At 31.6% G+C, this 26,238-nt stretch overlaps 2 pseudogenes across 1 annotated transcript in view; both read right to left on the reverse strand.

The window, feature by feature from the left end:
- The window catches only part of LOC144549105 (L-type lectin-domain containing receptor kinase SIT2 pseudogene), a 62,468-nt pseudogene extending 47,342 nt beyond the window's left edge, over positions 1-15,126 (reverse strand). The window contains exon 1 of the transcript XR_013509576.1: positions 13,052-15,126. The product of XR_013509576.1 is annotated as an L-type lectin-domain containing receptor kinase SIT2 pseudogene (transcript). The remainder of the gene's footprint in view (positions 1-13,051) is intronic.
- Positions 15,127-18,392: 3,266 nt separating this feature from the next.
- Positions 18,393-20,584, reverse strand: LOC144549096 (L-type lectin-domain containing receptor kinase SIT2 pseudogene; annotated as a pseudogene).
- Between the last annotated feature and the right edge of the window lie 5,654 nt (positions 20,585-26,238).

A 26,238-nucleotide genomic window follows, 5' to 3' on the forward strand; every position in this document is an offset into this window, starting at 1 on the left:
GCTTGAGATTCGTAATATTGAGTATGTTCTCACTAGTACAAAAACGCAAAATATACACGGCATATTATACACATTTTCTCAATATTTCCATTACATCCGCGTCCAAATCAAGAAAACATTGTTACGAAAAATTTCTCCGAAAATGTGGTCGAATTATACATGGTTTAACTGCTTACAACCATGTATATATAAATGTGCTCCAACATTCATACAAAGGTTTTTAATAAAAAACGTATACAATTTGACAAAATTGTACACTGTTTTTATTAAATACCGTTTATGAATGTTGAAGAGCATTTTTGTAATTTTTGCAGTACAATTTGACCAAAGTCTACATGGTTTTACTGTATAATCCGTCATGATGAAAAAATACTAAAAATTTTCACGTCAATGATCTGTGCCTCCTGTTATAATGCATCTCTCTCTATTTTTTCTAAGTCATTTCTAAAGCATTTCTTCCCTGTAGGCTGTACATAACCCTTCTCTGAGTCAAGTAAATCAAAATAGGCGAGGCTAGGGCGAGAGATAGAGCAAGGGATGTGACATCTTGACCGAAAAGACGATTCCCGATGACAAAACTCAAACGGCCATAAAACGATGGTCGAGTGTCCTATTTCAGCATTCAACCACTTTTCGGAAAGCTCGCAAGGAGATCCACAGCTTTCACCCCGAACAGTGTAATTGAAGTTTATGATTCAGTTTTTTCTTTCTAATTTGCATTAAGTCTCAAATCTAAGATTTTTGGTTCATATTTTCATGCTATTCAATTTTTGTTCATGTAATATGTGATGTAATTGTAATTGTTGTTTATATTGGTAAATGAAATATTTTTTGTATGGTATGTGTTGTGTTTATCTTTATAGTTTATTGAAATTTGGTTTAGTGTTCTTGGTATATAGATCTAGGGTGAGTTTAATTTGAATTAACATTTAAAGTTTCATTTGATTTTTTTTTTATTTTTTTAATTATACAAGGTTTTACTTTAAAAGCCATGTATGATGTGTTTTGACAAAAATAATCAGCAAAAAAATGTGAATTGTACACGGTTTCTTTTTTAATCAAAAACCGTATAGAATTAGTGTTTTTGCACACGGTTCGAAAATCATATAAAATTTAGCAATCCTATTGTACACGACTTTCATAGACATAGTTGAGAAACCATGTAAGAGGCCATTTTCTTACCGTGGTTAGTAGTGTTTCCAATACCAGTGACTTTCAAGTAAGATTAGAAATCACAAATGGACACCGAAAACATTGCAACGTTAAACATTCAACTCTGCAAGAGCGCACTAGTGAGATTATGATACTTTATTATATGCAGTTAATCTCAATTGCTTAAGGTTTCTGCCTTCAAGTTTCAAACAGTTAATCTCAATTGCTTAATGTGACCTCCATACAAAATTTACTTGAAGATCAAATTTTACATTTTTTTTTTGAATATTTTACTATTCGTTAGATAGGTAGAAAATTACTACTTTTGCATGGTTCATAATCTTTAGAAATAGTAAAATGATGTTAGAAAATATTAAATTTTGTTTCTAAATATATTTTTATATGAAAATTATATATGTTAAGAGATTGTATAGACTATTTGTAATTTGAAAACGAAAATATAATACAGACTGACCTATATATATATATAGATCGTACAAAGTAATATTGTACTCTAGGTCATTATTATAAATTAAATTTTTTTTCAAATGCTAATTCTTTGAAGTTGCAAAAATCAAGATAAAAATATATTAACTAAAATTAAATTAAAAGGTTATATACAAACAACAAAAGTAGTTCAAAAGTCAAAATTGGAGGCGATGGAAGGACTAAATAGGCGATAAATTCAAATGCTAATTTTTTGGCTAAGGTCACTTTCTAGAACAGGTCCTCGTGACGTGCATGAACGCTCTAACCTCTTCCACTTGGTGGACTTGACAGTATGAACTACTTGGAAGTGATTCCAGATTTATCTGTACATATTTTCTTGCACTGTTACATGACTATGTGGAAAGGACGCACAAAATATACTACAAGAATGAAACAGCTGATACTCATGTCGGTAATACTCATGTTGATAATTTTTGTAGTGATGATTTCAATGGCATGTAGAATGTGGACGAATTTTTATTATACATCATTATAACAAAAATCAGAAATTGATTGTTTACTTTTTTACAAAAATCAGAAATTTGATTTTCGGTACTCATTTTTGGATTCCGAATTTTAATTTGGCTATGCAGTTTTCTGAACCCCAGTTCTGTCCACATTCCGTAGGGTATTTTTTTTCCAAAATTTATTTTCGATCCTCACACACTCTAATCCACCCACCAAGTTTATTGAATTTAAAATTTATTTTCGATCCCCACACTATCTCTCCTCCCACCGAATTTAAATTTTGATATAAAATTTCAAAGAAGTCTTTTTTTTTTTAATTAATGTGCAATCATGTTAAACAAATATTTATATAAAAGAGGACAGAATCAAAGACGAGAGAAAGCTCATTAAATATTTTATTTTTTAATTACAGTTGGACCGAATAAAACAAAATAGATTTTTTTAAGCAACAAACCATTGAACCATCATCAAATATTTCATTAATTAGAGTGGGATCAGATCAAAGAGGAGAGATTAATTATAGTGGGACCAGATCAAAGAGGAGAGAGAAAGCTCATACTTTAAACCATCATCAAACTTTGTAAGGGAACTAATGAAATTTTTTCATTAATGGCCAATCATTGAGTGAGATTATGATGCTTTATTATATGCCAATCGGTTCGTGCAATAGATCTATATCTCTGCTTTAAGTTTCCAATAGTTAATCTAAATTGGTTAATAAGATCTCCATATAAAATTTTCTTAAAGAACAAATTTTATATTCTTTCTATAATTGTTTTTACTATATATTAAATTGGTAGAATATTACTACTTTCGCATTGTTCATAATCTTTAGGTCCAGTAATTTTTTACTTATCAAAAAGAAATAGTAAAATAATGTTAAAAAATATAAATTTTTGGGGTATATTTATCCGGAGGTCACTAAACTTTATTATTTGTCAAGAATTGGTCACACAAGTTTGATTTGTCTCTCTATAGCTACTGAACTTTTAATTTGTCCCAATCAAGTTACTCTATGATATTTTCATTCAAAAAATTAAATAAATACAATTTTTGCCCTTAGTGTTTTGGACGGAATAAGCTTATTTCGTTAATATTTTGGACGGAAAAGTTATAAAGTGACTTAATTGGGATAAATGAAAAGTCCAGTAGCTACCAAAAGACAAATCAAACTTGAGTAACCAATTTGTGAGAAATGGCAATGTTTAGTGACCTCCAGAGAAATTTACCCAAATTTTGTCTCAAATATATTATTATGTGGAAAATTATATATGTTAATAGATTCTATATGGACTATTTGAAATTTAAAAACGAAGATATAATAAAGACTGAACTAAATATATAGTACAAAGTAATATTGTAGCCTCACTCACCAATATAAATTAAAGAAATTCCCAAATTAATCTAATTATTTTAAGTTGCAAAAATCAAAATCAAAATATATAAATAAAAATAAAAAATAAATTGTTATATACAAACAATCAAAGTAGTTTAAAAGTCAAAAGAGGCGACAGAAATTTCCAAATATGGTTGGAAAGATAAATATGCTAATTTCTTTTTCTAACGTCGCTTTCTAGTACATCAAAAAATATTATATGTTTACTTTTATAATACACCTTGACTTTCACGTCGCTTTCTAATTTGTTTTTCTAACTTCGGAATGCTATTTGTTTGTAGTTGTAAAAATCAAGATAAACATATATATGAAAAAAAAAAAAAAAAAAAAAAGGTTAGATAGGAATTTCTTTTCTTTTTTTTTATAAAAGTGGCAAGCCACCTATTTCATTGGAAACATATCAGTTCTTACAAAACATAGAAAACTAGAAATGATAAAAAGCCTCAATTAGAGTGGAATCAGATCAAAGAGGAGATATTAATTATAGTGGGACCAGATCAAAGAGGAGAGAGAAAGCTCAAACTTTAAACCATCATCAAACTTTGTAAGGGAACTAATTAAATTTTTCATTAATCGCCAATCAATGAGAGAGATTATGATGCTTTATTATATGCCGATCAGTTCGTGCGATGGATCTATATCTAGCTCTTCTTTAAGTTTCCAATAGTTAATATGAATTGCTTAATATGATCTCCATATAAAATTTTCTTAAAGAACAAATTTTATATTCTTTTTATAATTGTTTTTACTATTTATTAAATTGGTAGAATATTATCGCATTGTTCATGATCTTTAGGTCAGGTAATTTTTTACTTATCAGAAAGAAATAGTAAAATAATGTTAAAAAATATAAATTTTTGGGGTATATTTTTCCGGAGGTCACTAAACTTTATTATTTGTCACAAATTGGTCACACAAGTTTGATTTGTCTCTCTATAGCCACTGAACTTTTAATTTGCCCCAATCAAGTTACCCTATGATTTTTTCATTCAAAAAATTAAATAAATATAATTTTTGCCCTTAGTATTTTGGACGGAATGAGCTTATTTCGTTAATATTTTGGACGGAAAAGTTATAAAGTGACTTAATTGGGATAAATGAAAAGTCCAGTAGCTACCAAAAGACAAATCAAACTTGAGTAACCAATTTGTGACAAATGGCAATGTTTAGTGACCTCCAGAGAAATTTACCCAAATTTTGTCTCAAATGTATTATTATGTGGAAAATTATATATGTTAATAGATTCTATATGGACTATTTGAAATTTAAAAACGAAGATATAATAAAGACTGAACTAAATATATAGTACAAAGTAATATTGTAGCCTCACTCACCAATATAAATTAAAGAAATTCCCAAATTAATCTAATTATTTTAAGTTGCAAAAATCAAAATCAAAATATATAAATAAAAATAAAAAATAAATTGTAATATACAAACAATCAAAGTAGTTTAAAAGTCAAAAGAGGCGACAGAAATTTCCAAATGTGGTTGGAAAGTAAATATGCTAATTTCTTTTTCTAACGTCGCTTTCTAGTACATCAAAAAGTATTATATGTTTACTTTTATAATACACCTTGACTTTCACGTCGCTTTCTAATTTGTTTTTCTAACTTCGGAATGCTATTTGTTTGTAGTTGTAAAAATCAAGATAAACATATATATGAAAAAAAATTAAAATAAAAGGTTAGATAGGAATTTCTTTTCTTTTTTTTTATAAAAGTGGCAAGCCACCTATTTCATTGAAAACATATCAGTTCTTACAAAACATAGAAAACTAGAAATGATAAAAAGCCTCAATTAGAGTGGGATCAGATCAAAGAGGAGAGATTAATTATAGTGGGACCAGATCAAAGAGGAGAGAGAAAGCTCATACTTTAAACCGTCATCAAACTTTGTAAGGGAACTAATTAAATTTTTCATTAATGGCCAATCATTGAGAGAGATTATGATGCTTTATTATATGTCGATCAGTTCGTGCAATGGATCTATATCTCTTCTTTAAGTTTTCAATAGTTAATCTGAAATGCTTAATATGATCTCCATATAAAATTTTCTTGAAGAACAAATTTTATATTCTTTTTATAATTGTTTTTACTATTTATTAAATTGGTAGAATATTACTACTTTCGCATTGTTCATGATCTTTAGGTCCGGTAATATTTTACTTATCAGAAAGAAATAGTAAAATAATGTTAAAAAATATAAATTTTTGGGGTATATTTATCCAGAGGTCACTATACTTTATTATTTGTCACGAATTGGTCACATAAATTTGATTTGTCTCTCTATAGCCACTGAACTTTTAATTTGTCCCAATCAAGTTACCCTATGATTTTTTCATTGAAAAAATTAAATAAATATAATATTTGCGCTTAGTGTTTGGGACGGAATGAGCTTATTTCATTAATATTTTGGACGAAAAAGTTATAAAGTGACTTAATTGGGATAAATGAAAAGTCCAGTAGCTACCAAAAGACATAACTTGAGTAACCAATTTGTGAGAAATGACAATGTTTAGTGACCTCCAGAGAAATTTACCCAAATTTTGTCTCAAATATATTATTATGTCAAAAATTATATATGTTAATAGATTCTATATGGACTATTTGAAATTTGAAAACGAAGAGATAATAAAGGCTGAACTAAATATATAGTACAAAGTAATATTGTAGCCTCACTCACCAATATAAATTAAAGAAATTCCCAAATTAATCTAATTAATTTAAGTTGCAAAAATCAAAATCAAAATTTATAAACAAAAATAAAAAATAAATTGTTATATACAAACAATCAAAGTTGTTCAAAAGTCAAAAGAGGCCACAGAAATTTCCAAATGTGGTTGGAAAGATACATATGCTAATTTGTTTTTCTAACGTCACTTTCTTGTACAACCAATTTTCTGACGTCGCTTTCTAGTACAACCAAAAGTATTATATCTTTACTTATATAATACATCTTGACTTTCACGTCGCTTTCTAATTTGTTTTTCTAACGTTGGAATGCTTTTTGTTTGAAGGTGCAAAAATCATGATAAACATATATATGAAAAAAAATTAAAATAAAAGGTTAGATAGGATTTTTTTTTTTTTTTATAAAAGTGGCAAGCCACCTATTTCATTGGAAACATATCAGTTCTTACAAAACATAGAAAACTAAAAATGATAAAAAAACCTCAATTAGAGTGGGATCAGATGAAAAAGGAGAGATTAATTATAGTGGGCCCAGATCAAAGAGGAGAGAGAAAGCTCAGACTTTAAACCATCATCAAACTTTGTAAGGGAACTAATGAAATTTTTCATTAATGGCCAATCATTGAGTGAACTAAAATTTGGAAAGGGTCAAAGGAGTATCATCAATAAAATAATTGGAACATTATATTTATGGAGAGGGACTACAGTATCCATTTTCAGTTATAGGATAATATCCTGATTAATTTATTTAAGGCAATCAATTGTAATTTGAAAGAGTACAATATCCATTTTCTTTGTGTAAATTTGGTAAATACACGCATAGCAAGAAACTGTAACCCATTCGGAAAACCATTTGGGAGAAAAAATAGAGACAAAACCAACCTGTTACCCATTCGGAAATCAAATCCATCATCTCCAAACTAAATGGACTATTGAATAGAAGGCCCAATTCAGTTTTTTTTCTAAAATTCAATATTCACTAGAACGGGTTAAGCCTAAGCTGAAATTAATAGAAGCCCAAAGCAGTAAACTGGAGCTAAGTCCAAACCAGAACAAAACAAATATGTTATGAATTGTTATAACCAAGCCCAATATGAACCCGAAATAGTACAACAAAGCATAAAAAATTTACAAATTTAGGAAATTTAAATCAGGTGTACTCACAAAATAATTTATATTGGATTTTAGACAGTGCAACCGATCATATCATTGGAAATAGGAATAATTTATATTGCATGATTACCAAACGATCAAAGGTCAAGAATTTGTATATGTTACAAATGATTAAAAAAACAGAATTTGTGGCTATGAATGAATCAAACTTTTCTTAACATAAATTAAAAAAAATATATATGTAAAAAATTGCACCTCCAATTTATTATCAATAAGAAAAATTCCAAAAGAAATGAATTTTGAGATTGTATTTTAATCAAAAGATTTTTTTTAAAAGAGTAAGGCATGGGTGCTATGGATAGCATAAGGTCATCCCGTGCTATGTCCTCAAAAACTTATTGTATAACCTTCAAACTTCGATTTAAATAGCTCAATAAATTGGTTATATAATAAACTTGTAGAATACTAATTCTGACTATTTTTAGAATTTTTTTACTATTAATTATGATTTATGAAAGATGGTAAAAAATGAATAGGAAAATAAAAGAAACTTTAGTTCATATTTGGCCATCTTTCATAAATCATAATAAATAGTAAAAATGGGCAACTTTCATAAATCATAATAAATAGTAAAAAAAATTCAAAAATAGTAAAAATTAGTATTCTATAATTTTATTATATAACCAATTTATTGAGCTATTTAAATCAAAGTTTGAAGGTTATACAATAAGTTTTTGAGGCCATAGCATGGGATGGCCTTATGCTATCCATAGCACCCAAGCCTTACTCTTTTTAAAATGTAACATCTAAGAGGATGATTGGTGAATTTTTTTTTTTAAAATGGACTCAATTTTTTGAATTGTCGAAAATTCAATTTCAACACAAAAACACAAGACATATGAAGTTTATGGTATAGAAGAATTGAACATCTCTCCAATAAGATTTTAAATATATATTTTTGATATTTTAAATTAAGATTGTAGTAATTGTGAAGTATGCAAATTAGCAAAGTATACAAAACTTCCTTTTGTAACTTCAAATTCTAAAAATAATAAATATTTAAACTTCATCATTCCAATGTTTGGGCCCACTACCGTAGACTCTTATAATGACTTTAAATATTTTATTACATTTATAGATGATTTTTCACAATTAAAATTGTTCACCTATTGAAAAATAAAAGTAAAGTTTTTTCTCACTTTCAAGATTTTTCAAATTTAGTTGAAAATCAATACAACACAGATTAAAATTCTTACGACCAATAATGGAACGGAGTTTATAAATCAAAATTTCTCAAATATTTTTGAAACAAAAAGGAGTTATACATGAAACTACTTGTGTTTATACCCCACAACAAAACGGAGTTTCTGAAAGAAAAATATCGTCATTTACAATTGTGTTTATACTACACATTGCATGCTTTGTGCGGCATGGCACAGCAAGATACGTCTTGAAATTTGGACGTGCTAGCACGACACGGCATTTTTCTGAGCACGCCTAAACATTGTACCGCCGAAATACACTGTACGACACGGCACGGTACGGCTGCAATACACTAATTTTACGCATCATTGTTGATGCATGCGCAATTTAATACTCCAGTCCAATCTAACAGGGAAAGCTAGAGCAACCACTTTGCAAAAGGCCAATTAACTTTTGTTTTATGAAAAAGAACATGATTATCTACCATTGAAACTGTTGCTTTTTAGCTTTTATTTTATTTTTTCTTTTGTAAAAAAGCAGTCATTGTATGCATATGCCAAGCTTAATTATTAATATGTTATGGAACTATGAACGAAACTGAATTCTCTTTCTTAATGCAATGAAAGCTACAGCTTTGGTATAAAAGAAAAGGTTCCCCGACCCTCAATTCCCAAAAAATCTCCGAACTAACAAAGATATAATGGCAAAGATAACTCTTCATATGGGAGATCGTGAGCTTGAAACTCAAATAATAAATCTTTTACAAACATTAAATAAAAGTTAGTAGATTTGATGACAGACTTTATTATCAAAATTGTAATAGTGAAAATATTAGTACATTAACTTAATTTCAATTGTTAGGTGGGACTACAACTACCTCAATTCCATAGTCAACAGTCTTAACTCAATTTAATAGGTCATCAAGAAAATTAGTACTCGATCCTAAAGTGATCTAAAGACTAGTACTAGGAGTCAATTCAAAGACTAGGAATAGAAGACAATTCCAAAGTGATGCAAAGACTAGGACTAGGAGTCAATTCTAACGTGCTTGCAATTTAATACTCCAGTCCAATCTAACAGGGAAAGCTAGAACAACCAATTTACAAAGGCCAATTAACTTTCACTTTTTATGAAAAAGGACAAGTTTATCTACCATTGGAAGCTATTGGATTTTTATCTACCATTGGAAGTTTATCTACCATTGGACAATTAACTTTCACGTCTAATTGTCCACCATTTGTCCACAGCTTTGATTTGCGCGAATACTGTAAAATTACTTCTACATGCTGTATAATTATACAATATATCACATAAAATATATCAGTTAATCACAAAACATCCAGCAACTATTTGAAGTGGTCCCATGATAGTTAGAAAAAGATTGCAACTTGCACAACACGACAAAATAAATGTACTTTCAAACTGTACTTTCGGAAATTACAGTTATAGGAAGTTATTGGCAGTTATAGAAAGTTATTGGCAGTTAGAGTTAGTTTTTAGCGGTTATTGGCAGTTAGAGTTAATTATTAGCTTCCGCACTGGGTTGAATCTTGTATACTGTAAAATTGAATCTTGTATACTGTAAAATTTAATCTTGTATACAGTAAAATTTTCAATTGAATCTTGTATACTGTAAAATTTAATCTTCTACACAGTAAAATTTACAATTGAATCTTCTACACATTAAAATTTACAATTGAATCTTGTATACTGTAAAATTGAATTAGCATAACTATAAAATTGAATCTTGTATACAGTAGAATTTTCAATTGAATCTTGTATACTGTAAAAATTAAATCTTGTATACATTAGAATTTTCAATTATATCTTGTATACTGTAAAATATATACTGTAAAATTGAATCTTGTATACTGTAAAATTTTCAAATAATAGTGTAAATTTTCAATTGAATCTTGTATACTGTAAAACTTTCACATAATACTGTAAATTTTCAATTGAATCTTGTATACTGTAAAATTTCTAAAACTAAATTATAAAATAATATCATCTATACTATAAGATAAAATGTAACAGATGCTACATTTCAGTTTAAACTACAACCTACAAAGAATCATGTATACTGTAAAATTGCAAAATATAAACCATAAAATAATATCATGTATACTTTAAAATTCCTAAATCTATACATACATCCATCATCACACAAAAAATCTGTTCACCACAAAACAACATATGTTCACCACAAACAATATATGTTCAACATAAGATAAAAATATTCACTGCAACATTCAGAATAGCATAATAGCAACAAAAAAAACTATGGACAAATAACTTTTACATTAAAAACCTCTTGTGTTCAATGTTCGGATGAGTAAGAAGCCTCTCTATCATCTCTTTCCTTTAGATTTTCACAAGATGAATACTGTAAAATTACAAGATGAATACTGTAAAATTATAAGATAAATACTGTAAAATTAACAAACCATCTCTTTCTTCCAGATTTTCACAAGATGAATACTGAAAAATGACAAGATGAATATTGAAAAATTAACAAGTCAATATTGTAAAATTAACAAATCAATACTCCATATCGCCTCTCTATCATCTATTTCCTCCAGATTTCCACAAGATAAATACTGTAAAATGACAAGATGAATACTGTAAAATTAACGGGGCAATACAGTAAAATTAACAAATCAATACTCCATATCGCCTCTCTATCATCTCTTTTCTCCAGATTTCATTTGAAATGCTAGATCTGTTACTGCATACAATGAAAACAACAAATTCAACAGAAATAACTTACTAGATTTGAATTTTGCCATGCTCTTCAACAAAAACAACTTCTATTCGATCGCGCTCCACGATTGAAGGTTCCATTGCGATCATGTATAAAAAATGACATCAAGTCAGTAATCTCAATTAAAATCGACATTGCAAAGGAAAAATGAATCAGAGAAGGAAAAATGAATCAGAGAAGTATTACCATATTGGATCAGGATTTGTGAGAAACAATGAATCGATTTGTAGATCTAGAAATTTCTGTACGCCCTTTGCATCTCCCACTTAACTCCTGGCGAACCACAAACAAAGGATCTCAAGGTGCAAACACTTCAACCTTATCAAGAATGACGATCAACGCTCAGCAGGTCCCTGAGTCAAGAAAGCATTTGATTCGTTGAAAGAATTTCACCCAGTCTTCCATCTTCTGGAATCACAGTGGGTCCCACCTGCAGAGAGAAGAAATTCAATGGGAAAACTCGGCATGCCGCTGCGGAGGTGAAGAACTGAGTTTCATTCTTCAAAAGAATGAGTGCTATCTCCGTGAAGCGACAAAGAAATATCGGAAACAAATCGTTTCAGAAAGGAAACAAATTGATCGGAGAAGGAAGGTTTTGAAAAGGAGATTCAAAAAATGAAATAGAGACACGGAAGGAAAGTTAAATAGTTGGAGTAAGTGGTCAGTTAGAAGTGGGGACCGAAGACAGTTGAACCGGAGTCGGATAAGACTGTGGACAAATGGTGGACAAAACACAATGAACAGAAACCTTTTCTCTTTCTTCTTTGTAAAAAGGAAGTACATTATTCATATGCCAAGCTTAATTATTATTTTCATTCATAAATTAGACCTAATATTTTTCAAAATAAGTATGTTGGTTACAAAACACATATGTTAACAAAACAATAGTCATTAATCATGTCCTAGTATCAAATTGTTCATCAAAATATACCAATCGAAACTTGATAACATTCTTTTTACACATATAAAATAAATAAAAAACTTAAAAGATCCTTCAACCAATTGCATCAACGATCATGCGACTTCATCTTCTTCTGAACAAGCTGCGTCTTCTCTACATCTTCTGCTTCTACTTCCTCAACAAGATCACATGTCAATGCTATGCATCCAAAAATTACAAATCTCTTTAATAAAAAAAAAAGAATTTCTTTCATTAACATATCCAACATTCAAAACTAAATTAATATCTATCTCTTTAAGAATAAAAAATAGAATATAATGGCAACAAGGAAAATAAAAGAAAGATGTATAATACAAGAAAATAAAAGAAAGGATTTCATTCTCAAAGATATAGATATTTTCAGATAGATATTAACTGAGATCAGCAATAGAATTTCATTCTCAAAAAAAGATAATAAAAGAAAATAATATCAATTTAACCATGTAACTTCCTTATTAACCATTTCCTTTATTCACCTTTTGGGATAGATGTAAGAGAAAGGAGTTAAGGGTAAAGTAGGTATTTTGGAAGAACATATTCTCTCAGCGCTCAATATTACAATTGTTGAGATGAAAATGCCACTCCCCTTTGTATAATGTAAGAGAAAATATAAGACTAAAATAAATGAGATTAATTAAGTCGATCCAAAAAATATTTCCAAGATTTTAAGGGCAAATATTTTGCTGTCCTGCGTCCGACAAAAATAATAATTACTTTCACAAAAGTTGATCGGAGCATCAAGTGTTTTGCTCTGTATTCGCAGCACTAAGTGCTTAACTGCTTATTTAATACAGATCAGAACCCAATTCTTCAAAAAGTGGTATGACAAATGCAACCATTAAAATTACAATATCATCTACAAATTAAGTACAAATATCACGAAGGGACAAGAAAATTATATAACAAAGAGCCCATTCTATCATCTACCACCAGATAAACTAGAGAAAGATGCCATTGATATTGAAGAGGGATGTGACATAACAGAAGAATTGAATCCTTCATTCTGAAGCATTGGAAGCATGCTAAAGTTCATATATATTGCCGATAACTCCGGTAGGGGTACATCGCCTTCCAAATATTGCACAGCTTGTCGCATGCTCGGCCTAGCACTAGGTAGTGGATGTGAGCAAAGCAAACCTAGTTTTAGCACCATATCTACCTCCACTACTGTATAACTTTTGCCTAATCTCGGATCCACAATATCGGCTAACGATCCAAATTTCCAGTTTTGTAACACCCAATTGACTAGAATCTTTCGCTCCCCTTGCACACCGGGGTGCACTGGTCTCTTGCTGCAAACAACCTCTAATAAGAATGCACCAAAGGCAAACACATCAGTAAGAGGTGTTGCTTTACCAGTTCTCACAAGCTCCGGGGCAATATAACCCATTGTACCTACCAAATGGGTGGTTTGAGGGTCGTTTCCATGATCGTATAGTCTTGCAAGGCCAAAGTCACCTAATCTGCCATTTAAATCACAATCTAATAAAACATTGCTTGCCTTAACATCTCGGTGGATGACGACTTGCTCCCAATCCTCGTGAAGGTATAAAAGACCTGATGCTACTCCTTTGATTATTTTGAATCGTTGGATCCAGTTAAGGGTTGGGTTTTCTTGACCATACAAATACTTGTCAAGACTCCCGTTTGGCATGTAATCATATACCAAAAGGAGCTCCCCTTTACTTCGGCAATAACCCAATAATTGCACAAGATTTCTATGCCGGAGCTGACCAATACTCACAACCTCTGCAATAAATTGCTTAATACCTTGGTTGGATTCGTGTGTGACTCGCTTGACTGCAACTTCCAATTTGGACACAGATAAAACCCCCCTATAAACCCTCCCAAATCCACCACTTCCAAGCAACTCTTTTTCATTAAACCCATTGGTTGCTCGGTACAAATCTTTGTATGAGAAGCGATGTGCACCAAACTCAACTTCCCAATCTTCAATCACTTCTGCATACTTAAACCGCCTCTTGACATAAAAGAAAGCAATTAAAATGAGAATAAAGGCTGCTGAAGCACAAGGTATCACTATGTATAAGACTTTTGATCGGCCTTTGGAGGTTGTACTTGGGAGGTTTGGTAACTTTGATAGGTCAATGGATGGTGCTGTTCCATTTAATTTGAAGCTCCACCCAAGAATGTAATGAGAGCTCCCCAAAGAGCCAGTGGAAGAAGAAATACCAACATACATAGAATCGTTCAAAACTGTTGAGAGATTGAATTTATAAGAGAGCAGATATTTTCTTGGCTTAGAATTTCCAATAGGAGACAAGGCAACACTAATTTGTGTCTCTTGGCTATCATATTCAACCCATACTTGCATCGATTTACCATTGATAAGGCTCAAATTTTGAAAAGCACCTGAATCGTCGGTATAATAGCCGGCAGAAGCAGATTGGCTTGACTTCAAACTATTTATATCAATGCCAACATGATTATCATTTATATCTTGGAACTCAGAGTTGTAAAAAGTGTCAAGCTCGATCGCAAAAATATGATTGCTGAAATTGCCATTGTTTTGATCATTGAGCAGGCCCAAGTATTGTTTAGGCATGGCAGCAGAGAGATTCTTCGAGGGGGAGATGAAGAACGCAATCCCATCACTGCTGACATCAAGGGACTCCGAAATAATTGCAAAAACAAATGTGGTTGAGAAGGAAGAGGTGGTACTGCTGAAGCGAATTGAAGAGGGGTGGAAGGCATGACCTTTCACATACGTGTCATTTGTTAACCTCAAAAGGCCATTCGACTCGATGTAAGCTACACCGTCTAGGGTTAGATTTGCACCGGCGAATCCATTGAATGTAAATTCCACTTCTTGGCTGACTGAGAATGTGATTTTTAAGAGGAGAAAAGCCAAAGCAAAGATTTTAATCGTGAGCATGGGTAAAGAAACAAATTATTTTTAAGAGGAGAAAAGCCAAAGCAAAGTTGTTGGGGATTTGACAATATAAAGTGAGCGGATATTATTAATTCATGTGAGAGATAATTGAGGCACCAATTCAGTGTACATAATAGTCGTAATTAAACAATTGACCAAGAGAGCCGTGTCAGAACTGTGGGACAAATTTCTGGTTAATAAACACATGTTCTTGTGTAAATATTAATATTGATACTAAAATATGCATATGACTAAGCTTTATAATTTGCTTGATATTCGTAACATTATGTATGTTCTTTGGCTCATTTAAAATTTCACTTAGAAGTAAGGTTAGAGATAACAAATGGACTTTGAACCATAAAAAATAAAAAAAACAAATAAACTTTGAAGTTGCAAAAATCAGGATAAAATATATATATAAAAAAAAGTTAAAATGAAAGGTTATATACGAACAATCAAAGTAGTTCAAAGTCAAAAGAGGCGACGGAAATTTCCAAATGATAATTTTTTTTTCCTATGGTCGTCTTCTAGTACAATTTAATTATTTGACCGTAAGACTAAGGTGACGTGAGCACTCTAACCTCCTCAACTTGGTTGACTTGAAGTGATTCCATATCTATCACAGAACACTTAGGAATTAAAGGATGCACAAAACATTTCAATTGGCCTCTAGGATCTGGTCGATTTTTCTTTTCTTTTCTTTTTTAAAACATCATAAGAAAAATGAAAATCTGAATGGAGGTAAATTGCTTACAATTTTACAAAATTTATCAATACTAAAAATCATTTTTGGTATCCATTTTTGAATTCCGAATTAGAATTTCGGTATGCACTTTTCCTACCCGTTCTCCCCAATCCTCCCAACCCCACAGGAAATCAAAATCTCATACCTCATTTGATTTCTTAACCGTTTCTACCCGGTTCTCTCTCTTCACACCGAATTTAAACGTTAATTGGAAACTTTGATTAAAAAAAGGCTTCAAATGGAAACCGAAAATGAATTTCTGTATGGCAATTGCAAACCGAAATGAATTTTGGTATTGGCTTGGGAAGAGTTGGAATGGGTCGCTTAATGTAGCCATCTATTACTACTATGGAAATAACCTCTCCTAATGCCCATTTTTAACGGTTTAAGCCAATTTTATCAGAACCAGACCGGACATCAACTCGGTAAAACCCCGGGTCAACAGTTCACTTGTTAGACCGTTGGGTCAATCGGTTCAACCCCTGATTTTCTAAAGCAGTTATAATTCATCATCTGAAAATCTTAACTGAATATTTATTTTTGTGTCTAAACCTAAACAGAAACATAGTATAAATAAAGTAAATCTTTGTAATTGAGGAAGAAAGGTACAAAAAATACAGTGAAAGAGACCCAAAAAATAGCTTGTGCACATATTATTATTATTATATCCAATATCAACTTCCATTTGTGATAATAACACATACATTTCATATTTTCATCTACAGTTTTCAACTATAAGCAAGAAGCTCTGCTTCCAACCTTAAAAAACAATAAGCAAGAAGCTCATCCTTATTCACGAAAAAAATAATATATTCTAATTTGCAAAGATGATTTATTTTACTCGGTGGAATCAATCAAGCCTTGGTACTCAATTTAATCAAGAGCATAAACTATTGTAGCACATATGTATGACATTTAGTAACACCTATTATTTTATTGTCAATTAGGCTAAAAGAAGCTCAATTAAGAGTTGTGTCAGTGGTAGATTAAGAATGAAAGGAAAACTAATGAAACACACTCCCTAATTTTATTATTATTCCCCAGGTCAATAGCAATTTCATTTAACTAAAGTTCAACTTTTTATATTAATGATGACCAAAAAATGAAAGAAAATTATCATTGATTCCCAACACTAATCCCCTCTAATCAATTTGCCATTGCCCTTAAATTAACAAAAGTAGCACAATTTTTAACCTGAAAGTACATCAAATCCTCCTTCCTCTTTGGTTTCTTCCTGAAAGGAGCACCTTCTCCAATCAAAACAGCACCATAAACTTCCCGATCGGTTTTTCTACAACATTGACACCTAGAGCAGGGGCGTTAGCATTATTTTGCTTGGAAGGTTGAGGAGGGTGGTACGAGCAGTGGGATAGGGTTGAGGTGGTAAATAGTTGAGGCGTTGGTGGTAGGAGCAGTAGGAGAGGTGGGGAAGAAAAGGGTTGAGGTCGGTGGTAGTTGAGGCGGTGGTGGTAGGAGCAGTAGGAGAGAAATCGGGAACGATGGGAAGGACTTGTTCAGAGTCTCTAGGAAAGATTTCCAAAAAGAAATTTGGTCTTTGAATAAATCTGTTTTGAACTGATAGAATATAGTGACTTTTCGCGCCTCTTCACTGTAGGTCTAACTTTTACATTGCTCGTTGTCTAATAAAATTAAATTTCACTCCTGTCTCTCTTTGTTGGGGTTTAGGAGCTGCTCTGTTTCTCCTTTTACTATTGGGCCTCTTTTTTTCCTCACTTCCCCTTCCACTTACGCAATGAAATGTGACTTCATAAGCAATTTGTATGATCCAATAGTTCTCATAATCTTAGGTCTACTCGAGACTAAGGAGGCGGTGCGGACATACAACCTCTTTACCCTTTCTCAACATTATGAAGGCTTCCTTGAAGGGAATGGCTACTTTCCTTGGTAGGTTAACAAATGTTGAACATCTGGAGCTACATTTCAAGTACGCTCGGCGTCAAGTATGAAATTTTAATGAAATATAAATTCAATATGCCTGACTTAGTCTAAACTTTTGCTTTATATTTTTCCAAAGTTTGATGATCAAGTGGCAGTAGTTGACTTGCGGCCACTAGAACAACCATATTTCAGATGCTGGAAAATGTCATTGTTTTAATCTCTTTGTACGTCTTCATGTATTGATAAAATGATAAAATAGATTATGAGGAGTTCATCAAACTAGAAGAACCTTACAATAATACAACAAGAAATATATGTATGTTTTTTCAAAATAGTACTACTACTATCGTACTTGCAAAAAGGGCTGAAACTAGCTAGTGCACTAACTGAAGAAATCTGACTACCTCTATACTTGCATATTTGCATGCATGGTTATATAAAAAGATATCATTAGTAATTAAATATTTGTTATTGGTTGTAGTATTGTTATGGTACTGAGCCCTCATCGACGGTGGAAGTCAATATCTGGAAGGTTGATGACACGTTGCAACGATTGATACATAGTTTGGACTCTGCAGGTGAAGAGCAACATTTTGGGTAGGCTACAAATGAAACTCTGATTACACAATATTATCAACAACAACAACAACAACAACAAAACCTTTAGTCCCAAACAAGTTGGAGTAAGCTGGAAATGAAACTCAACCGGAGTCATTACACAATATTATTAGACAAATAAAAATTAGAAAACATATAAAAATCCTTTAAAGAGTTTGTACAATCATCTACCACTAGATAAACTAGAGAAAGATGTCATTGATATTGAAGAGGGATGTGACATAACATAAGAATCGAATCCTTCATTCTGAAGCATTGCAAGTGTGGTAAAGTTCATAAAGTTCATATCTATTGCAGATAAGTCTGGTAGGGGTGCATCGCATTCCAAATATTGCACAGCTTGTCGCATGCTTGGCCTGACACTAGGTAGTGGATGTGAGCAAAGCATGCCTAGTTTTAGCACCATATCTACTTCCTCTACTGTGTAACATTCACCTAATCTTGGATCCACAATATCGGCTAACGATCCGGATTTCCAGTGTTCTAACACCAGATCGACTAGAATCGTTCCCTCCCCTTGTGCACCGGGGTGTAATGGTCCCTTACTACAAACAACCTCTAGCAGGAATGCACCAAAGGCAAACACATCAGTAAGAGGTGTTGCCTTGCCAGTTCTTGCAAGCTCTGGGGCAATATAACCCATTGTTCCTGCCACATGGGTGGTTTGAGGGTCGGTATCACGATTGTATAGTTTTGCAAGCCCAAAATCACCTAATCTACCATTTAAATCACAGTCTAATAAGACATTGCTTGCCTTAACGTCTCGGTGAATAACGACTTGCTCCCAATCCTCATGGAGGTATAAAAGACCTGATGCTACTCCTTTGATAATTTTGAATCGTTGGATCCAATTAAGGGTTGGCTTTTCTTCATGATACAAATACTTGTCAAGACTCCCATTTGGCATGTAATCATATACCAAAAGGAGCTCCCCTTTCTTCCGACAATAACCCAACAATTGAACAAGGTTTCTATGCCGGAGCCGGCCAATACTCACAACCTCTGCAATAAATTGCTTAATACCTTGGTTGGATTCGTGTGAGACTCGCTTGATTGCAACTTCCAAGTTGGACACAGGTAAAACACCCCTGTAAACCCTCCCAAATCCACCACTTCCAAGCAACTCTTTTTCCTTAAACCCATTGGTTGCTCGGTACAAATCTTTGTATGAGAAGCGATGTGGACCAAACTCAACTTCCCAATCTTCAATCACTTCTGCATACTTAAACCGCCTCTTCAAATAGAGGAAAAGGAAAGCGACTACAATAAGAATAAAGGCCGCTGAAGCAAAAGGTACCACTATTTCTAGGACTTTTGATCGGCCTTTGGAGGTTGGGAGGTTTGGTAACTTTGATAGGTCAATGGATGGTGCTGTTCCATTTAGTTTAAAGCTCCATCCAAGAATGTAATGAGAGCTATGCAAACGGCAAATGGAAGAAGAGAAACCAACGTACATAGAATCGTTCAAAATTGTTGAGAGATTGAATTTATAAGAAATTAGAGGTTTTCTTGGCTTAGACTTTCCAATGGGAGATAAGGAAACAGTAATTTGTGTCTCTTTGCTCTCGTATTCAACCCATACTTGCATCGCTTTACTACTGGAAAGGTTCAAATTTTGAAAAGCACCTGAATTGTCGGCATAATAGCCGGCAAAAGAAGATTGGTTTGACCTCAAACTATTTATATCAATGCCAAGATGGTTATCATTTATATCGTTGCACTCAGAGTTTTTATGAGTGTCAAGCTCAACAGCAAAAATATGATTGGTAGGATTGCCATCGTTTTGATCATTGAGGAGGCCCAAGTATTGTTTTGGCATAGCGGTGGAGAGATTCTTCGAGGGGGAGATGAAGAAAGCAATCCCATCGCCCTTGTGGTCAAGGGCCTCCGAAATAATTGCGAAAACAAATGTTGTTGAGAATGAAGAGGTCGTCTTGCCGAAGCGAATTGGAGAGGGATAGAAGGCATGACCATACTTCATTCGATACGTGTCATTAGTTAACTTCAAAAGGCCATTCGACTCGATGTAAGCTATACCGTCTAGGGTTAGATTTGCGCCGGCGAATCCATTGAATGTAAATTCCACTTCTTGGCTGACTGAGAATGTGATTTTTAAGAGGAGGAAAACCACAGCAAAGTTTTTAATCATGAGCATGGCTAAAGAAACAAATTATTTCTTTGCCAGCAAGTTGTTGTGGATTTGAGAATATAAAGTGACCGATATTAATTATTCATGAGAGAGATCAGGAGCGTCTTGTAAAATTCAGCGTACATAAAGTCGTACCAATTGACCAATAGAGACGTCTCAGAACTGGGGGGACAAATTTCTGGTTATGACCTTGTTCTTGTGTAAATATTAATATTGACATTAAAATATGCATATGACCAAGCTTTATAATTTGCTTGATATTCGTCACATTGAGTATGTTCTTTGGCTCAATTAAAATTGGACTCAGACGTTTAGAGATAACAAATGGACACCGAAAACATTGCAACATTAAACTCAGACGTTTAGGTCAATTGAAATTTTTCATGAATGGCCAATTATATATGCAGATCGGTTCCTACTATGGATCTATATCTCTCGTTTTAAATTTCCAATAATTAATTTGAATTGCTAAATATGATTTCTATACAAAATTTACATTTGTTTACAATTTTTTTACTACTTTTTAGGTAGCTAGAAAATTATTACTTTTGCATTGTTCACAATCTTTTAATCAGGTAAAAAATTATAAAATTTTGGGGTATATTTCGCCAGAGTTCACTAAACTTTGTTATTTGTCACGAATTGATCACATAAGTTTGATTTGTCCCTCTGTGTCCACTAAATTTTTCATTTGTCTGATCCCAATCAAGTTACCTTATAACTTTTTCATCCAATAAAATAATAAAATATAACTTTTCCGTTAATATTTGATACGGAATGGACATATTTCATTAATATTTTGGACGGAAAGTTTAAAGTGACTTAATATAAATGAAATGTTCAGTAGCTACAAAGAGACAAATCAAACTTAAGTGACTAGTTCGTGAGATAAGACAAAGTTTAGTGACCTCCAGCGAAATTAACCAAAATTTTTGTCTTCAAATATATTTTTATATGAAAAATTATATATGTTAAGAGATTGTATATGGACTATATGGAATTTAGAAACGAAGATATAATACAGACTGAACTAAATATATAGTAGAAAGTAATATTGTAGCCTTACTCACCAATACAAATTAAAAAAATTCGCAAATGCTAATTCTTTTAAGTTGCAAAATCAAGAGAAAAATATATTAATAAAAATAAAAATAAGTGGTTATATACAAACAATTAAAATAGTTCAAAAGTCAAACGAGGCAATAGAAATTTCCAAATGTCGATGGAAAGATAAAGAATAATTATTTCAGTACCTGAGCTACAGTATCCGCACTATACCTGCGCTATAGTACCCACACTTAGAGGAATAATATACTATGGTCCCCACTAATTATTATTCTAAAAACATATTATATAGGCTCAACTAATTATTATTCTAAAATTTCAGCAGCACCATTTCTTTATAGTTCTCACTAATTATATAGTTTTCCTTTTATAGTCCCCGCAGTACTTGTTCCTGCATCAATCTTTCTCTAACAAAAATAGTTGACTTCATATGAATAAATACTTCAGTGCATAGGTATAAATATTTTCAATCTTAGATATTAATACTTTCAGTGTCATATGTAAAAAATACTTAGATATTTATACTTTCGTAGTTTAAATACTTAGAAGATAAGATATTAACTTTTAAAAAAATATTAATAATTTGATGCGTAACTTGTTATGATTATCCATTTTCGAGTTCTCCAATCATCCCCGCGTCAACCTTCCTCTAACAAAAATAGTTGACCTCATAGGTATAAATACTTCAGTACATAAGTATAAATACTTTCAATACTTGGATATTAATACTTTCAGTGTCATATGTTAAAAATACTTGCAAGCATAGGTATAAATACTTGTGCAATGACGAGTCTGAAAGTACATCATCATGTATCTCATTTGAAAGAGAAAATTGTGTAGGTATTAATATTATAGAAAAAAAAAAGTTTAAATTGTGGAGATTTGGTGGTCCTTGCAGGAAGTTATTTTCATTCATTTAATTTTTGGTGGTCCCCTGGGGGTACAGTCCGGGTACTATTATCTTCGCGCTACAGTACCTGCGCAATAAATAATTGTTCACCTCATAGCTATAAATACTTCTATACATAGGTATAAATACTTTCGTGCAAATGTATTAATACTTCAGGAAAAAAATCGAATTGTGGAGTTTTTGCGATCCCCATAAAAATTTATTTTTTCACATTTAATTTTTAATGGTTCCCATGTGAGTGTTGTAGCGCGGGTACTGTTATTAGCTCCCAAAGATAAATATGCTAATTTTTTTTGCTAAGGTCGCTTTCTAGTACAATTACTTTGACCGTAAGACTAAGAAATTAAACACTAAGGAGACAATTGAACGCGTTAATTATCAACTTTATTGACTTGAAGTGCTTGAATTGACTAAACTTTATAATTTGCTTGAAATTCCCAAATGTTAATTCTTTTAAGTTGCAAAAATCAAGATAAAAATATATTAACAAAAATAAAAATAAATGCTTATATACGAACAATCAAAGTAGTTCAAAAGTCAAAAGAGGCGACAGAAATTTTCATGTCGATGGAAAGATAAATATGCTATTTTTTGGTTAAGGTCGCTTTCTAGTACAATTAATTTGACCGTAAGACTATGGAAATACCTCCTCGGCTTGATTGACTTGAAGTGCTTGAATTGACTAAACTTTATAATTTCCTTGGAAATTCTAAACATTGATTTGTTAAATCGAGATAACTTAACAAATGGACACCAAAAAGATTGCAACATTAAACTTTCCACTCTGCAAGAGCACTAATGAAATTTGTCATGAATTAATTAATGGTCAATTATTGAGTGAGTTTATGATACTTTAATTACAATGTGTAGTTTGGTTGGTGTTATGGATTTACATCTCTGTTTTTAAGTTTCAAGCATTTAATATATATGATCTACATATGAAAATATACTTAAAAACCAAATTTTACATTTTTTTCAACTAGATAGAAAATTACTACTTCCACATGGTTCATAATCTTTAGATCAAGTAATTTTTAACCTATCTAAAAAAAAGTAAAATGATTTTAAAAATCATAAAATTTTATCTTCAAGTATATTTTTATATAAAAATTATGTTAAGAGATTGTATCAACTATTTAGAATCTGAAAACGGAACTACCAAGTACCAAGTATAGTAGCCTCACTCGCCAATTATAAATTAAATTAAAGAAATTTCCGAATGCTAACTGTTTGAAGTTGCAAAAATCAAGATAAACATATATATGAACAAAAATTAAATAAAAGGTTATATAGGAATAATCAAAGTCGTTCAAAAGTTCAAAAGTCGTTCAAAATTCGCTTTAATACTAAGACTATGGAACATGGCCACCTAACACGTAAAATGATCTAACCTCCTCGACTTTTGTTTGAGTTGACCTGCTGCTTGCGGTGATTCCGGATCTATCACAATTTTTTTTTCTACTGATGTCTGTTACGGGACACTGAGAAATAGGAATTCCGATTACCTTTGATTTCTAACCCATATTTAAGAAAAAAAAAGCTTCAGTACGTGGAGAAAGTCACCGTAGAAGAGACGACAGTTTATATTAGGCCTAAAATTGAAAAGGGTGAAGAGAGTATCATCAATAAAATGATTGGAATATTATATTTTTAGGGAGGGACTACAGTATCTATTTCAATTATATATCCTGATTAATTGATTTAAGACAATAAAGTGTAATTTGAAAGAGTACGCGCGGTATCCATTTACTGTGTCTAAATTTGGTAAATACACATAGCAAGCATGTAAGTGTATACATCTCCAAACTAAATGGACTATTGAATAGAGGGCCCAATTAAGGTTTTTCTGAAATTTAAACTTTAACAGGTTAAGTCTAAACTGAAATTAATAGAAGCCCAAACAAGTCAACTAAGGCTAAGTCTAAACCAGAACAAATATGTCATTCTAAACAAAATAATTGTTATATACGAAACCCAATATGAATCCGAAAATAGTACAATAAATCATGAAAAATGTACAAATTTTGAAAATTTAAATCAGGAGTACTAAAAAAAATAATTTAGATTGGATTTTAGACTCTAGTGCAACCGATCATATGACAGAAAATTAGAATATATTGCGTGATTAACAAACAATTAAAGGTCAAGAATTTGTATATGTTGCAAACGGTGAAAAATGAAAATTTGTGGCTATGGCTCAATCAAACTTTTCTTAACAGAAATTAAAAATATTTTACATGTAAAAAATTGCACATCTAATTTCTTATCAATAGAAAAAAAATTCAAAAGAAATAAATTGTGATATTATATTTTCATCAAAAGATGTATTTTTTGAAGATGTGACATATAAGAGGATGATTGGTGAAGTTTTTTTTTTTTTTCCAGAATGGACTAATATTTTAAAAATTCAATTTCAACACAAAAACACAAGACATTGAAAGTTTATGGTATAGAAGAGTTGAGCATCCCTCCAATAAATTTTTTAAAAGTATTTATTATTTTTTTTAATTTAGATTGTAGTAATTGTGAAGTATGCAAATTAGCAAAATATATATACAAAATTTTCTTTTGTAACTTCAAATTCTAAAAATAGTAAAATATTTGAACTTGTTCATTCCGATGTTTGGGAACCAGCTCTCGTAGACTATTATAATGGTTTAAATATTTTATTACTTTGTATAGATGATTTTTCACAATTAACATATTTATACCTATTGCAAAATAAAAGTGAAGTTTTTCTTACTTTGAAGACCGATAATGGAACAAAATTTGTAAATAAAAAAATTTCACATATTTTGAAAAAAAAAAAGAGTTATACATCAAACTACTTGTGTTTATAAACCCCCCCCCCCCCCCCCCCCCCACACACACACACACACACACACAACAAAGAAAAGTTTATGAAAGAAAAAATCATCATTTACTTGAAATGACAAGAGCACTTATGTTCTAAAACAATGTTTAAAAGATTTATTGTCCAGATGTCATTCTCACCACAACTTATTTGATTAATAGGTTGCCAAATGTTGTGCTAAATAAGAAAATCCCGTTAGAAGTTATTTACCAAAGAAAAATATTCTTTAACCACCTAAGAGTATTTGGATGTACATATTATATACACCAAAATAAATTAGATCATACTTCTATTAAAGCTATTTTCCTAGGACATTCATCTAAAAAAAGGGTTATAATTAAACAAGGGATGGGAGAGAGTTTCTAATATAAGGTAGCAGCTTCTATTTCGATTTCAAGTATGTGAGAGAGTTTCTTATTTAGAAATTATGCAGCAAAATTTCTTATTAATAAGCACCTTATAAACTCCATTCTAGGAAAATTATTTCTCCATCCTAGCCTTAATACAACACTTCATTTGAAGGTCTTTGTAGCACACCAATAGAGTCCATATGGTAAGATAAGAGGGTGGTTGCAAACCTAATACAACACTCAAATTGAAGGCCTTTGCACACTAAAGGTGTCTCCAAATGAGAAGTGAAGAGAGTAGTTGCAACTCTAATACAACACTCCAATTGAAGATCTTTGCAGCACTCTAGTGGTGTCTCCAAATGCCAAGAAAAGAGGACAATTTCAACTCCAATACAACACTCCTATTAAAGGTCTTTGCAGCACACTAGTAGTGTCTCCAGATAGCTAGGGAAGAGGGTGGTTGCACTACTCTACTTCAAAGTCTTTACAACACATTAGTAATGTCTCCAGATGGCAAACATATTAGTAGTATCTCCAGAT

This window comes from Carex rostrata, chromosome 34 (assembly GCF_964058835.1).
Source record: "Carex rostrata chromosome 34, lpCarRost1.2, whole genome shotgun sequence".
In the NCBI taxonomy this organism is placed as follows: domain Eukaryota; kingdom Viridiplantae; phylum Streptophyta; class Magnoliopsida; order Poales; family Cyperaceae; genus Carex; species Carex rostrata.